Here is a 15921-nt window from a genome sequence, read left to right as displayed (position 1 = left end):
ACAAGTCAAAAACGCATTTCCTATGGAATCTATAACAGTTGAAGAACAGTTATGGTTAGGAAGTAATTAATTAAAACCAAAACAACATCAAAACTCCTTTTTAGCCTCCTGAGAACATTTAAGGTTTATGGGCAGATTGAGTGAAGCTGGCTTCTGTTCAATGATACATGTTTGCTTAGAGAATGCTTAAATGGCCATCGTTTCACTATAATAAAATGAGTTGCTAGTGACAATTCAGCTTACTGTCTGCACTAAGAATGTCTGAAAGTCACTTTCTCTATTTGAATGCTTTCATACTGTAGTATTCGGTGATGGATATGAACATATATACACAATATGGCTGCATATTCTCTGTTATTACTTATGTAAAGTAATGTGTAAGTTTATTGTCTTGGAATAAATTTGTTACCTTACGAATTACTAAAAAGCAGAATAAATCATACAAACGCTATGAAACATAAGAAATAAAAGAGACAAAAAATCTCCACTGCCAACACACCCATCAAGTAGCCAATATATAAGATTTACCATCATAATATTGTGCATCATTCTGGAATTAGAGATAATTCTGAGCCAAAAAAGCCATTCTTTTTTTTTGATCTATGAAACCCTTGCACATATATTGGACAGCAGCATAAATCACTTTATAATCCGGCGGAGATAAAAAGCAGTAAACTGCAGTGAGTTGTTAACAAGGAAAACATTTAGGCCTTATTACAAGTCTGGCAGTCCACAGGCCACCAGTCTCACAGGTGCATGGCGATGATGGTCTTCTGATGCCCTATATGACCAGTGAGGTTGGGCCACCGTGGGACCACTGCCAGGGATCAGAGATCCCTTGGGCTGGTGCGGCGGTCTTGAGGCTGCAAAATGCTTGGCGGGGCCGCAGCGGCCCTGCCAAGCATATTACAAGTTTCCACACTGCCACCTTTTTGATGGCGGTGCGACCACCAAGAAAAGTGTGGTGGTGACGAAACAAAGGGGGCCCTATAGAGCTCCTGGTGTATCACACCATGTGGATGCACACAGGGGGCACAACATGTTCCCCCCTGTGTGAATGGACAGCAGTACCTGCACGGCATAAACTGCAGCAGTCCATGCCGTGCCTGTACTGATTTTGACGTTCCCATTGCCATGCCTATTTCATAGGCACCGCTGTGGGAATGCCAAAAAAACTGCCCGCCAGACAGGAGAAAACTCATAATCTGGTGGGTGGTTCAAACATGGGTTTGGCTGTGTGGAGCGGGGCTGTCTCACTCCCGCACCGCCAAACTCATAATAAGGCCCTTAGCTAGAGCAGCCATTTAGAAAGCACAGAGAAAGGACAAGAAACACACGCAATGTTCGTTGTGCTTTGGGGAATCAGGCAACAATTAATAGGAATTGTTTTTCCTTAGGAAATCCAAAGCACTGGGAGGAGAATCTGCAAGAACCCGAATTCAAAGTACAGTCTGTTCACCTGGCGTCAGATAATTCTGCAGCCACGTCTGTAATATGCATTGCTCTCACACAACTTTCCTGCACCTGCATGTAGAAAGGGATAGTCCCTCATTTTATCGTGGCCTGGCCTCATTTAAATGAGAACACATTGGTCTGTAAGCATTTGCCTAATTGCAGATGCAGGCACAATGTTAAAAGACAGTCACAAAACTCACTATTTGTGCTACACTTTGGAGGTGACCAAGTTAGTGTACTTTAAATGGCTCCCTTTGGGAGTAGGCAAGGAGGTTGCTTGCAACCCCTCAGGAGCTCCCTCCCCATGCAGGGGGCTAGTTACAGACTTTATAGCCTGTTTGGAATTCTCTGGACCCCTGTGGAGACAGGCCGTGCCTCACTTGTGAAACATGGTGAAGTGGGTTGAACCTCTGCTGCCTCTTTCACTTCTGCACTCTCTCTCTCTCGAGGATATTGTAATTTGGAAAATTAGCACTCGGTCTGGAGAAATCACATTTTTATGCTATAGGGCATCTATAACACAGCCACGTCTGCATCAGGTACACTAATGAGGGTGTGTATCAGTGCAAGAAAGGGCTCTACACAACTTTCATAATCTGCCCCTCGACTCACCTACAGGACTCAACATACAGAAGTGGTACTACCTGAGCAGAACATTAATGCTCACAATATTGGGTGCCTGTAAGGTAGACACGTATTGCATTATTTAGACTTGAGGTATAAATCAGGAAGTAAAGTCTCACGTACATCTTCATTTGTGCCTGGCTTTACCTTACCTCCAATGTAGTGCTTAGCAGGGAAAAGGTGGAATATTGTGTGATAACTACTTTGCAACCCCCTTTGGTCTTTTTTCTTGACAATTACCAACAGGATTTTGTTTATGGTATAGGCTTTTTGCATGATGTGATCATGGATACAGAAAAAAATACTTTAAACATAGCACTTTTATTGCTAAGCTTTACGCAAGTGATTTGTAATTTGTATGGAAGCTGGGGTTCCAGACAAACCCACTTGTGGTTTTCTCCACTAAATGATGGTCTTGGTTTTCACGAAGTCTGTGCTCTTAATTCAAGCTCTACAGAGAAGGTACCTTCTAGGCTGTTTTCCACCTTATTCTATTTCACACATGTAAGGCTCAAATTTGAGTAGCATGAAGCATAAAGCACTTCTCTGGATGGAGTGGGAGTGGGTGTAATCCCCTAAAGTTTTTCGTGTTCCACACCTGGGCCTTGTCAACAAGTCCATCCATTCAATAGTATGTGAAGCACATTTATGATACACAAAAAGAACAGGGAATATTTTAGTATCAAACCATAAAAGTTATTACTTTACAGAAGGCAAAAACTAAATTAGCAGCAATTTATAATCAGAATGATGATGCTTCAATTATTAGGCAGTCACATTACATCATATTTTACGTAGAACAGGACAAACCAGCATGGAGTCAGGTCAAAGGAAAGGACAAAGGAAAGGTCAGTCCTCTCTTAGAGAGAGCACTCTGAAATCTTCCATTTTGTCCTACTCCCCAACATACACAAACCTCTAACAGTTTACACAACTACAGGAAGCTGTCAAATAGTCTGTACAGTTGGGTTAAAGCGAAATGATACGATTACATATTCAGTAGTTTATCAAGGTTTCTCCGAATACAAGCTACTCTTTGCAGCCTTCAAATGTATACTATATGAAACAAGTTAGGATACATTGTCTCGACTGTACACTACAGGCGTCTTTTAAAAAAAAGCTGTGCATTAAAACAACATTACAAGAAAATCTCAAACAAAAGAAAATAATAATAATAATAACACAGAATTTTATAAAGCGCGAAAACAGCTACCTCACAAGGAGGTGTCCCGGCGCTGCAGAACAAGATATAAATGTTGATCAAGAGAGCTAGAGGTGTAAGCGCCTAGCGTGGTTGAGCGAAAAGCCAGGTTTTCAGCATGCGCTTAAAGCAGGCTTCAGAAGGGGCCTGTTGAAGAGCAGGGGGCAGGCTGTTCCAGAGTGACGCCACATTTGCCGAAAAAGTCCGTCCTCCCAGCCGTGCTCTTTTTGCTCTAGGAACTGCAATCAGAACCCGGTTGTTGGAACGGAGAGAGCGGGTTTGTGTGTATCTAGGCAATCGGGCTTTCAGATAGTTTGGACAAGTGCCATATAGAGATCTGAAAGCCAATGTAAGTGCCTTAAATTTTATTCTATTTGCTACTGGTAGCCAATGAAGTGAGAGAAGATGTGGAGAGACCGAATGCTTGAAAGGAATCCGCATTAATAGTCTCGCAGCCGCATTTTGGACCAGTTGCAATCGATGTATAAGGTATTTTGGTAGGCCTAGATAAAGGCTGTTAGCGTAATCCAGCCTGGATGTTACCATGGCATGGATCACTGTTTTTCGGCAAGTTACTGGCAAGAGTCGCAGAATCTTACGTAGATTTCTTAGCTTGCACAGACAGCAACCGACTTTTTGCTGGACGTGTGATACAAAAGACAGACTGTCATCCCACCGCACTCCCAGGTTTTTTGCCGAGTGGCTGGGCGAGGGAGGTTGTCCCATCTCTACCGGCCACCAAAGATCAAATGGGGGAGGGGGGCCTTTACCGAAAAAGATCACTTCTGTCTTGTTAGCATTGAGTTTTAGTTTATTTGTGTTCATCCAGCAAGCCACATCTTGGAGACAGCCCTTGAAGCTTGCAAAAGACGCCTCAGACACTTCTGAATACGGAAACACCAGTTGGGTGTCATCGGCATATGAGATAGCCTTGACCCCCCAATTGGCAATCAGCGTGAAGAGCGGAGCCAGGTAGATATTAAATAGAAGTGGGCTAAGAGCCGATCCCTGAGGGACGCCGCAGCTGAGGGCCTTAGGTGTTGAAGAGGCGGAACCCAGCGCCACCTTCTGTGTTCTCTGGGTCAGATATGACTGTAACCACCCCAGTGCCTGGGCCTTAATGCCTGACTCCGCTAAACGAGACAGCAGTATGGCGTGGTCGACCGTATCAAAAGCGGCCGACAGGTCCAGGAGCACCAGCATCGCTGAGTCCCCTGAATCCATCGACCACCTCACTGACTCTGCCTCCTCAATTAGTGCCGTCTCAGTGCTGAAGCCGGGTCTAAAGCCTGATTGCGTCTCATGTAATATATTATTTCCTTCAATGAATTTATTCAATTGGCGCTGGATTAGTTTCTCTAGCATTTTGCCCGGTGCCGCCAGCAGAGAGATCGGGCGGAGATTGCTAAGATCCTTGGGGTCCCCATTTAGTTTTTTCTTTAGCGGGAGGAGAGTGGCGTGTTTCCAGATATTCGGGAACACCCCAGAGGAGATGGACCCATTCCATATTTGCTGAATAGTAGGAGCCACAAATTCAGCTATGGAGTTCCAGAGTTTTGGAGGGCAGGGGTCGTCAGAAGATCCTGACTGACAACGGCTAAGTTCTTGCGAAACCAAGTTTAGTGCTATTGGCTCAAATTGTGTCAAGGTAGCGCAATCCGGCAATTTATCGGCAAAGTCCGTTTTTACCGTTTTTTTCTCTGGCCCAAAAGATTCATAGACTTGTTTAATTTTTGAGTCAAAGAAGTCAGAGATGTTGTTACACAGCTTGGTCGACGGGGGAACCTCCCTCTCAACACACCTAGGTTTAAAGAAGGACTGTACTAATTTAAAAGTTTCTCTGCTCGAGTGTTCAGCTTGTTGAATAGAGTCAGCGTAGAACTGTTTTTTTGCCTTTCTAATGGCTTTGTGCAGTTTTTTTGAAGCTTCCTTATATCGGACTTTATCTAGGAGTCCGTAATGTAGCCTCCAAAGCCTCTCCAGCCTTTTGCAGTCCGACTTTAGTATTCTAAGGTCCTGAGAGAACCAGGGAGCGGACGGGGAATCACGCTTGGATGTCGCGTATGATGCTGGTGCAATAGAAGCCACCATGTTTCCGACCCAGTCATTGAGTAACAGTGCGTCAGTCTCGACATTTGAGGTGAGGGAAGGTGTGTTCTGGGCAAGAACTGGCCCCATCGTAGCGGGAACTAGCTTCTTCCATTGTCTCTTCCTGAAAGAGCACTTACTTGTCGCAGGTTTGTCCACCGCTAACTTTAGTTTAAATGGAATCAGCGAGTGGTCTGACCATACCATTGGCAGCGGTGTCTCTGCCAACACATTGTCAATATTAGAAAATATTAAATCAAGCATGTGTCCCGCTCTGTGTGTGGGGCCCTTATTAATGAGTCTTAGATTGGCTGTATCCAATGTTGACCTTAGTAAAGCTGCAGGGACACATTCCTCCCTATCCATATGAATATTGAAGTCGCCAACGACCAGAAATTGAGGGTGGAGGAAGGAGCTCTGGATGATAATATCCATCAAAGTGATCAGGTGGGGCTCCTCCCCCCCAGGGGGGCGATAGATGACTAATCCCGCTAGGGATAGTTGAGGACCCACCTGAAAGCAAAAGTGTAGACCCTCTAGACCCTGAATAAGAGTAGGGGTTGAAGATGTAAGTGTGAGCTGCTCTTTAAATATGACAGCCACACCCCCGCCCCTTTTTTCGCCTAACCGATTGGAGAAGCATATTTTATACCTTCATATGGTAAGAAAAGAAAAGAACATAGTTTTCAACAGCATTGAACTTGAACTTCACTAGAAATTAAAAAAAGGTTAATGTTAGAAAACAAAGATGGCAACCAACATTATCTTGTTTTGAAATTCTGGTCTACATTAGCTACAATAACAACTAAATATGAATAAACATATTTTCTCTCTACATATAGCAGTAGTCTGAATATGTGTTAATGTCACGTTAATGTGCAACATTTAATGTATATAAAACTTCCTCACACTTTGGGCCATATCACATAAAGTGGCAATGAAAGTTTTAATGCAAGATATGGTTTGAGCCACAGTTTAGGGCTGATTGTTGTCCTAAATAGCAGAAGAGCTTGATCAGCGGAATTTTACCACACTAGACAATAATTGTCTAGTTGTTTTGTCACAGAAAACAAAAAGGAATATGTTGCTTTTGGATTTAAATGTAACGACATTTGTTGACAAGATTAAATTAATTACAGAGCACAGCAGACTTCAACACAATAACATAAAGCAAAATACAATAAATATAGAAACATATAGGGCACAAAACAGCAACATTGTCAAATTAGAACACACCACAACAATTGCACAATACAATAATGCAGTGCAAATGCTCACAACACATCATCCCCGTGGCAGCCTGAGGGGAGAAATGCAGGGAGCCCATCACTGGTGGCAGCGGTGGCCGCAAAAATAGGGAGAGGCACGCGACTGCGGCCTTCCAGAAGATTGGCTAAGATGGTGAGGTACAAGGAGCCTAAAATATCAAAACAGGGGAAGTTGGACCTCTTTACCATGGTACTTCCGACGCCCGGGGGAGCAGAGGGAGATCCAGCCCCCCTCGCAGATACTGCTACGATTCTACAGACAATTCATGCATCCCGAAAAAAAAGCCTGGAAGGTAAGATGGGAGAGATACGAACTGAGGTTACGTTCCTGCACCAGGACCTGCGAAAAGTCTCCGAAAGAGTTACCGAAGCAGGACAACGTTTCTCGGAATTAGAAGACACCTAACGCACCACATGTAAAGATGTGGCAGGACTCTTGGCTACAGTGAAAGAGGTGGCCTGGAGAGTCGATGATCCGAAAATAGAGCCCGTAGGAATAATCTGAGATTCATAGGCTTTCCGGAAAATGTGGAACGATCTGACCAGGGACATTTTCTTCTGACATTTCTCAAGGATACTCTCCCGGAGGCACAGTTTTCATCATGCTTTGTCATAGAGAGGGAGCACAGGGTGCCTAATGTCCGACCGCCACCAGGAGCTCCCCCTAGGCCACTGATAGCCCGGTTCTTGGATTTTCAAGGCAGAGATCTCATACTTAGGGAGATACAAAAAAGGGGGATATTAAATATGAAAACTCAAGAGTGATGGTGTTTCCAGATTATTAGCGAGATGTACAAAACTCTGACGCACCTTTGACCCCATTAAAGTGAAACTTTGAGCCATCTAATACATGTTGCTGTTCCCAGCCAAACTTAAAGTTATCTTCCAAGGTACGACGCAGTTCTTCCAGACACCGGAGGAGGCATGGTCCTGGATTGAAGAACGGGCTCGGATGAGGCATGGGTTGACCCCAGCTGCTGCCTTGCCTATCGACAAAAGACCGAGCTCCAGTCAGGACCGACCTAAGGAAAAGCGGCAGAGAAAAGTGCTAAAACACCAGATTGCTACCATGGCAACGACAGGGAGGTCCCCGAGGCTTAGGGAATAGAAAGCCTCTGTTGGACTTGGCCCTTTTTGCAGGGTCATCCCTGAACTTTTTGCCTTCCTCCTGTAATTTTTCTGACCTGTTGGTGGCTGTTTTATGACTCTGGGCACTTTACCACTGCTGACCAGTGCTAAAGTGCATATGATCTCTATTGTAAATTGACGTATGGATTAGTAAGTCCATGATTGGATTATTTGATTTACTGGTCAGACCCTAGTACAGTGCACCATGGGTGCCCAGGGCTTGTAATCAAATGCTGCTGGTGGGCTTGCAGCACTGGTTGTGCCACCCACAGAAGCAGCCTGTAAAAATGTGTCTCAGGTCTGCCATTGCAGAGCCTGTGTACAGTCTGGTACTGCTATGTTGACTGGGCAAGTGCACCCACTTGCCAGTCCCTAAACCTTCCCTTTTCTGCAAATTAGTCACCCCTGTGGTAGGTCCAAGGGCAGGCTGCATTGTAAGTATAAGGTAGGACATGCCCTGGTGTGTGTGGCATGTCCTAATAGTGAATTACAGCCATTTTCGTTTTTCACTATTGCAAGGCTACCTGTTCCCCATAGGCCAGAATGGGCAGTTTGATTATTACATTTTATAATCCTAACTGACTCAGGGAACTAGGTAGAAATTCGAGTTTTGTATGCCTGAACTCAGAATGATAAAATGAATCTTTTAGTGAAGTTGGTTTTAACATTCTGTGTTTGAAAATACCACTTTTAGAAAGTAGGTATTTTCTTGTCTAACAATCCAAGCCTGCCTCTGCTAGGTTGTGTATTCCTTGTCTTGAGTTTGAGTGACAGGGGCTGGGGGATTCCAGGAGACAAGGTGAGTCAGCACAGGACTAAATAGAGAGATCTGCATGCATATGGGTGGGAGGAGTTGCACCAAGGACCTGAATAGGGCTGTGCCTTCCCTCCACAATGCTGGTTCCCCCTCCTGTGGTGCGTCTGATGTCTCTGCCCTGCACTGTAAAAGAAAAAAAGGAGTCATGTAAACAGAGTGCTCCAGGACTGACCAGAACTGGTTTGGACTAGGCAAAGGCCTCTCTGCCTTTAGAGAACAAAGAGAAACTGTGTATAAAAAGGGGGACCCAGACCCCAGAACTTTAGATCACTTTTGGGAAACAAGAAGAAACCTTTGCTGAGGAGAGGAACCAGAGAGACTGAGGAGATACTATCCCTAAGCTTGAGGGATTGGCCTGCAGTGGTTGCCTAACTGCCAAAGAGAGGAGAGAGGAACTTTGCGTGTACTTTCATCAACTTGTGAAGGATCTCCAAGGGATTGAGAAAGAGCTTGCCTCCTGCTGAAATCTCAGGGACAACAGACTTCAGCCACCAGCTCCCCAAGAGTTCTTTGGAAGTGCCTGCAGTTGTGTTGGGCTTTCTGAGGGACTCTGTGTCGCAAGGATCTGGAAGCGTGACTCACGAAGAAGAAGCGTGTCGCTGCCGCAGCCGCTGTCGTCGCATCACGGAACAAGGGTGTAGACGCTGCAGCTGTCGCATCGCATCGCAGAAGCGTCTTGCATCACCGGAGAAGAGTGTCGCCGCCACAGCCACTGTCGTCGCATCACTGAACAAGGGTGTCGCTGCTGCAGCTGTCGCATCGCCTCGCCGAAGCATCTCGCATCACCAGAAAAGCGTGTCGCAGGGCCTGTTGCGGCTCAGACGAATCGTTGAGTCACCGCACGGCCGTCGGGCGTGCACACATCGTGTCGCATCAAGAAGAAGGCATCGCCACGGAAACGGAGTAAGAAACCAACGCATCACCGTTCCTGCGTGTAAGGAACCAACGCATCACCTTCCCTGCAAAACTTTCGTTGTATAGCGTTACGCATCCAAAGGTACATTGATCTGGGTTTAATCCATCATCATTCTTTAGCTCACTCGGCCACCCCAGTTCAGACATGGTCATATGGAAATCAGCTGGACTGTTCCCATGAGGCACAGGGTCAGACTGATTTGCATATGGCCATGTCTGAACAGGGGTGGCGGAGTGAGCTAAAGAATGATGATGGATTAAACCCAGGTCAGTTGACTGGGGGTGAGTGCTTGCAGTGTTCAACACGCTGTCCATCATCCCCTTTGGTTTTGCTTTGTTCACCCTAAGTTGGCAGGGTATGCCCAGACGTGGGTCCCTTGCTCACTTTGCCACTGGATTCAAGCTAGCCTGGCTGATGACGGCTGATTAGCCAGAAACTGGTCCCAGGATGCTTGTTTTCGGTCCAGGGAAGACATGGCTTGGCAGTTCAGGCTGGACTGTTCCCATAAGGCACAGGGTCAGACTGATTTTAATATGGCCATGTCTGAACTGGGGTGACCAAGTGAGCTAAAGAATGATGATGGATTAAACCCAGATCGTGGGTCCCTTGCTCACTTTGCCACTGGATTCAAGCTAGCCTGGCTGATGACGGCTGATTAGCCAGAAACCGGTCCCAGGATGCTTGTTTCCGGTTCAGGGAAGACATGGCTTGGCAGTTCAGGCTGGACTGTTCCCATGAGGCACAGGGTCAGACTGATTTGCATATGGCCATGTCTGAACTGGGGTGGCAGAGTGAGCTAAAGAACGATGATGAATTAAACCCAGATCAGTTGACTGGGGATGAGTGCTTGCAATGTTCAACACTCCGTCCACCATCCCCTTTGGTTTTGCGTGGTTACACAGTGATGACATGGAATGTCAATGGGTTAGGGAACAAAATCAAATGTGGTTTAGAATCTAATTACCTTAAAAGGCTCAAACCATATATATTATTTCTACAGGAGACGCATCTCATGGGCCCACACTGTTCTTTCCTGGGTAGGGAGCGCTGCACCACCATGGCACACACAGGATTCACTTGAGGTTCGAGGGGAGTGGCAATCCTCATCAAAAAATTACCCCCTTTCCGGGTTACTCGACAATAGGAGGTCCCAGATAGCACATATGTAGCAGTCCAGAGCATCTGGAACCACAAAACTTGGGGCCATATTATCAAGGAACGGCGATGACATTATCGCTGCTTTAGCGGCAAGAAACTGCCGCTAAAGCGGCGATAATGGGCTTGATAATATGCCCTTGTGAATTCCCATAGAAGCCCAGGTTCACACCAGAACCTGGGCTTCTTTGGATCGTACACTGACATGACCTGGGTCGCATGAAACTACTGCACTAGCGAGGTTCCAAGCTGCCCTTGGGTTAACTGACCTCTGGAGGCGCCACCACCCATCTACACTTGCATATTCATACTTTTCTGGGGCTCACAGTGTGTTTTTGAGGCTGGATTACCTCTTTGCCTCAGCTGGCGAGATTGAGCAGGTGGAGGAGGTGGAATATTTGGCTAGGGGTATCTCGGACCACTCACCGCTCTTCTTAAGGGTGGGAGGGAGAAGGGAAGTCAAGGTACTACTTGGAGACTGAATTCCTTGGCCTTGAAAGATGAAACGGTTGCCAAAGAACTCAGGGTGGAAACCGAGCTCTACTTCAAAGAGAACGACTGCTCAGGACAGTCTGACATTATTTTATGGGAAGCTTTCAAGGTTGTCCTACGCGATAGAACCCAAAATATTATTGCCCAGAAAAAAAGGCGGGAAACCCAAGAGATTTTCACTATGGAATGCAGGCTAGTGGACCTCGAAAGTAGTGGTGCCTCCACGTTGAGTGAACATACCCTCCTCAAATTGATTTTACTAAGAGGGAATACCAGGCACCGGTCACCCAAGAGGCGCGGGCTCACCAGCTCGCAGTTCAGCATAGATTATATGAGACAGGAGATAGAGCGGGTAAGCTGCTGGCTTGGTTGGGCAGGAAGGAACTGGAGTCGAGGTGGGTTATGTCCATTAGGGAACAAGGCCATACTTACACTACACCCCAAGATATAGTGGGTGATTTATTTTACTTGGTATTACTCAGCACTTTATGCAGCCCGAGCACAAACGAGTGAGGCACAAATAACCCAGTACCTTGATGAGGTTTAACCCCCTTGTCTCGCCCAGGATGAGAGGGATAGGCTGGAGGAAGATATCACCCTGGAAGAGTTAACAGAGGCCATTGGTCGATTGAAATCGGGGAAAACCCCAGGCCCTAATGGGCTTCTGGGGAATTTTTTAAAGCACACAGTAACCTACTGGCCCCACATTTACTTAAGAAGTTTCAGGCTTCAAAAGACAATGGGTCGCTCTAGCGGACCTTAGAATGGCAACGGTAGTGGTGATACCCAAAGCGAGGAAACCCCCGGACGATTATGGGTCCTATCGTCCTATCTCGTAATGAAATATAGAAACAAAGATCCTGGTCACCATTCTCGCGATACGCCTCTTAACGGTTATTACCCCTCCGATACACTGAGACCAGTCTGGCTTTATGCCGAAGCGAGCCACGCGCTATAACCTGCGACGCGTGGCTAATTGGATGAATGCTGTTCAAGACCGGGATGAGGCCCACCTGCTCCTCTCCCTTGATGCTGAGAAGGCGTTTGATACCATCCACTGGCCTTTTACGAGACGTACTCTAGAGAAATTCAGATTTGGCCCGGGGTTCAGGTGCTGGGTGGCACTGCTATACACTGAGCCCGAAGCTAGGGTACGGGTCAATGGAGCTCTCTCGAGAACCTGGCCGATTCAAAGTTGGACTAGGCAGGGATACCTCCTTTCCCCTTACTTTTTGCCCTTATATTGGAACCACTGGCCTGTGTCATCAGAGTCTTCCTTGGGCTGGGTGGTTTTGTAGACGAATCCTGACTGCTGGACGAGGAACGCATATCTTTACATGCGGATGATATTCTATTATATGTGATGAACCCGACAGAGACACTCCCTCAAATCCTACACATTTTTGATGACTATTGGCAGCATGCGGGATATAGGATCAACTGGAGTAAATCTACCCTGTACCCGGTGGGGCGGTGGTGGAGCCCCAGACCTACCCTAGCTGTTTGCGATGGTCGATGGAGGGGTTTACCTACCTTGGCCTCTACATTACCATAGACGTGGCAACTAGCTTAGCAGGCAACATCAGGCGGGCCCTGTTAAACTTCCAGGAAGATGTTAGGAGATGGAGTATGCTTCCACTGACGATTATGGAGAGGGCCGTCATGTATAAAAGGATTACACTCCCCCAGTTGCTTTACGTATTGCAAAACACTTACAGTAAGATACCAGAAATTATGTTCAAAAGTATAGACAGTGAATTGCACTTGCTCCTCTGGGATGGGGCCTATCCACGCATTGCACTTCAAACACTATAAAGAAACCCATATATTTCGGGGGGTTGGGCCTCCCAGATTTTAGGGCATACTATAGAGCATCCCATCTCATTGTAATCAATGAATGGATCCAGGCACCTGGTGGCAAGGGAAGTAGCCGGCTGTAATAAGCAACCCACAGGGCATTAGAGGCATGGATAAGTGCCGAGCAGCAAATGAAATGGGACCAAAAACCTACCAGAGAGACCCCACTGTGGTAGGGAACTAAATTGATCGAGATTGGAAAACGGAGATGCTTTAGGCAATGGGACTTAATTGGTATTTCTAAAATAGGGGATGTCCTGGAGAAAGGTGTGTTGGCTTCATTCTGCTCACTCCAAGCCAGATACCAGCTCTGTGATACTCAGGCATATGCATACCTTCATTTGAAGCATGCATGAGTTGCGGAGGGCCTGGATGGGGAGACAATACCGGAATAAGCCCCGCTAGAGAGTCGACTCCTACAGGAGGAGATCCCAGCCAAAGCAATTTTGTTTACCTTACTCAATAACATGCCCGACAAATTGGGTCCACTTCGAGCTAGATGGGAGAGAACCACTGGGGTACTGGATGACATTGATTGGGAGGCCGCTCTCATGCATCCACGTGAAGTGGCAATTAAACTAAGGTTGCATCTCATTCAATACAAAATTCTACATCAAACTTATTTTGATAGAGCAAGGTTGCACAAAATAGGGAGAGCTGCAAGCCCGGATTGTCCCAGATGCTGCATGGAATGCAGAACATTTATACACACCCTTTTGGGAATGCAACGGGATCCAGACCTACTGGGGAAGGATTGTGAGAGAGCTCAATAATATATTGGAAGTCCAACTGGAGTTGGAACCAAAGTATCTTCTCCTGGGAATCCCTACGGACATCCTGCAAAGCAAACTTGTATTAGCCAACTTGGGGTTGGTGGTAGCCAAACGGATATAGCTAAGTACTGGGGGGGCCCTCATCTACCTACACTTAATGAATGGAGGGCAAGTCTTGATCTGTATATGGTTGCAGAACAAGTGACATACAAGGCTAGGGGTTGCCCTCGGACATTTCAGAAGAAATGGGCACCATGGAAAAAATACTATGGTCTGGAAGTGGGGGGGATGAAGAGGGAAGGGGACTGCTGCCAGAAATATCGGGGGAGGAGCCTTAAAAGATGTAATGTTTGACCCTACTGCTAGTAACTACGAACAATGTAAATGTGATTTTCTATCCTTGTACGCCCAGGTCGTTCAAACTCATCTACAAACTCACCTGCAAAAGACATATCGCTCTTATAATTGCCCTACAAAGATGGTGTGGACTGATACTCATTGTGTATCGTGTATTCATGCTTTGTTTGACGTTTTGTTTTACTTTCAAAACAAAATAAAAATATTTATTTTTAAAAAAAGACAACACACCATCATTACAATAAAATGACACAGAACAGATAGGCCACAAAATAGACTTATTACACATTTACCACCCTCACAATAATGCTTTCACAATATGGTGGTAAATGTTTCTGTCACATCCTACAACCTCTTTCCTTCTCCCCCTGATTTTTCTTCCACTCACTGATTTATCTTTCATTGCTAGTCCTCCAATTCTATTTCCAAGTTACCAGATGCATTTTTCACTGTTAGCCCCTTATGTCTCTTCATTGTCCCCTTGATGTTGCAGCCTCTTCCCCAGCATGCAGATAAATGATGCCACATGGAAGCTGCGATCAAGCATTACTTTATTCTTCAGCATACACTCATGCGCTAGGCATTACATCATACTCCCCATTAACCACACTCTAACACCTCCCCACATATTATGTTTTTCCTCTTCAGAGTCCATCCAGAACCACAGGGATCCTAGTTCACATGACATCAATGTGCTACATCTACCCCTTGTTAAATAAAAAGTGGGAGACCACTAAAATCACTTTTCTTCGATTAGTTGGCGAGCTGCTCGCACTTGTCTGCCGGCTCGAGTGTTCTGAGGTGATCGAGGTCCACTCTGATCAAGCAAATGCAACATAGGCTCAGGCTCTTGAGCCATACCTGCTGGTGGGTCACCTCACGTATGGTTTCAGGACTCGACAAGTGTCACGGTAGGCGTTTAAAATGTGATGTGTCCTGAGTGATGGATTGTCTGGGACGATGTGCTGTCACCATATGTCTCTTGCATGCAATGACCTGTAAAGGATCAGCATCAAAAGGAGTGTCCGTTTTCTGTCTTTGTCTCTGCTTAACCAGTACCCAGTCTTCTTGTCTAAGACTGTCTCCTGGGAATGGCGACGTTGATCTGCATATATATTCATTTTCCTTTTCTGAGTTGCGTCGGTGTCTCGAAACATGTCAGCTCAGAATTCACTGATTGATCCGGGGTCTATTGAGGTAGTTTTTGTTCTGATGGCTCTCCTAAATAGCAAGGTGGCTGGACTCTCATCAGTTGGCACATGGCTTGGTACAGCTCAATTCCCTTCATGGATGCTCATTGAATGCCCTTCTTGAGGGTACCCATAAATCATTCAACTACACCATTGGCTTGGAACCAAAGAGGTGTACTCTTTTGTTGTTTGACGTTGAGTCGTACAAGAAGTTCTTAGAACTTTTTGCTGTTAAAGGATTGGCCATTATCAGACTTGAGGATTTTGGGTATACTCTACGTTGCAAGGATGTCATCAAGCCAATCTGTGACTTTGTTATGGGTTATTGAAGATAGGTCTTCCACCAAATAAATATTCGCCTATGACTACCATGAGATGGTGTCCTTTTCCTAAAGATGCAAAGAAGTCAACTGCAACCCTCTCCTAAGGATGGGTAGGAAGGTCAGACATTGTCACTGAGTGCTGCGTCACTTTTGGGGACAAACAATTGCAAATGTGGCACGCCTTCAGCTCCTTCTCGACTTGCTCATCTAGCCGAGGGAACCACAATCAATCTCTTATATCTCTTTTGGTGGCTACGATACCACAGTGTCCTTTATG

The sequence above is a fragment of the Triturus cristatus genome, chromosome 1_2, assembly GCF_964204655.1.
Source record: "Triturus cristatus chromosome 1_2, aTriCri1.1, whole genome shotgun sequence".
Classification (NCBI taxonomy): Eukaryota; Metazoa; Chordata; class Amphibia; order Caudata; family Salamandridae; genus Triturus; species Triturus cristatus.
This window is presented reverse-complemented; position numbering follows the sequence as displayed.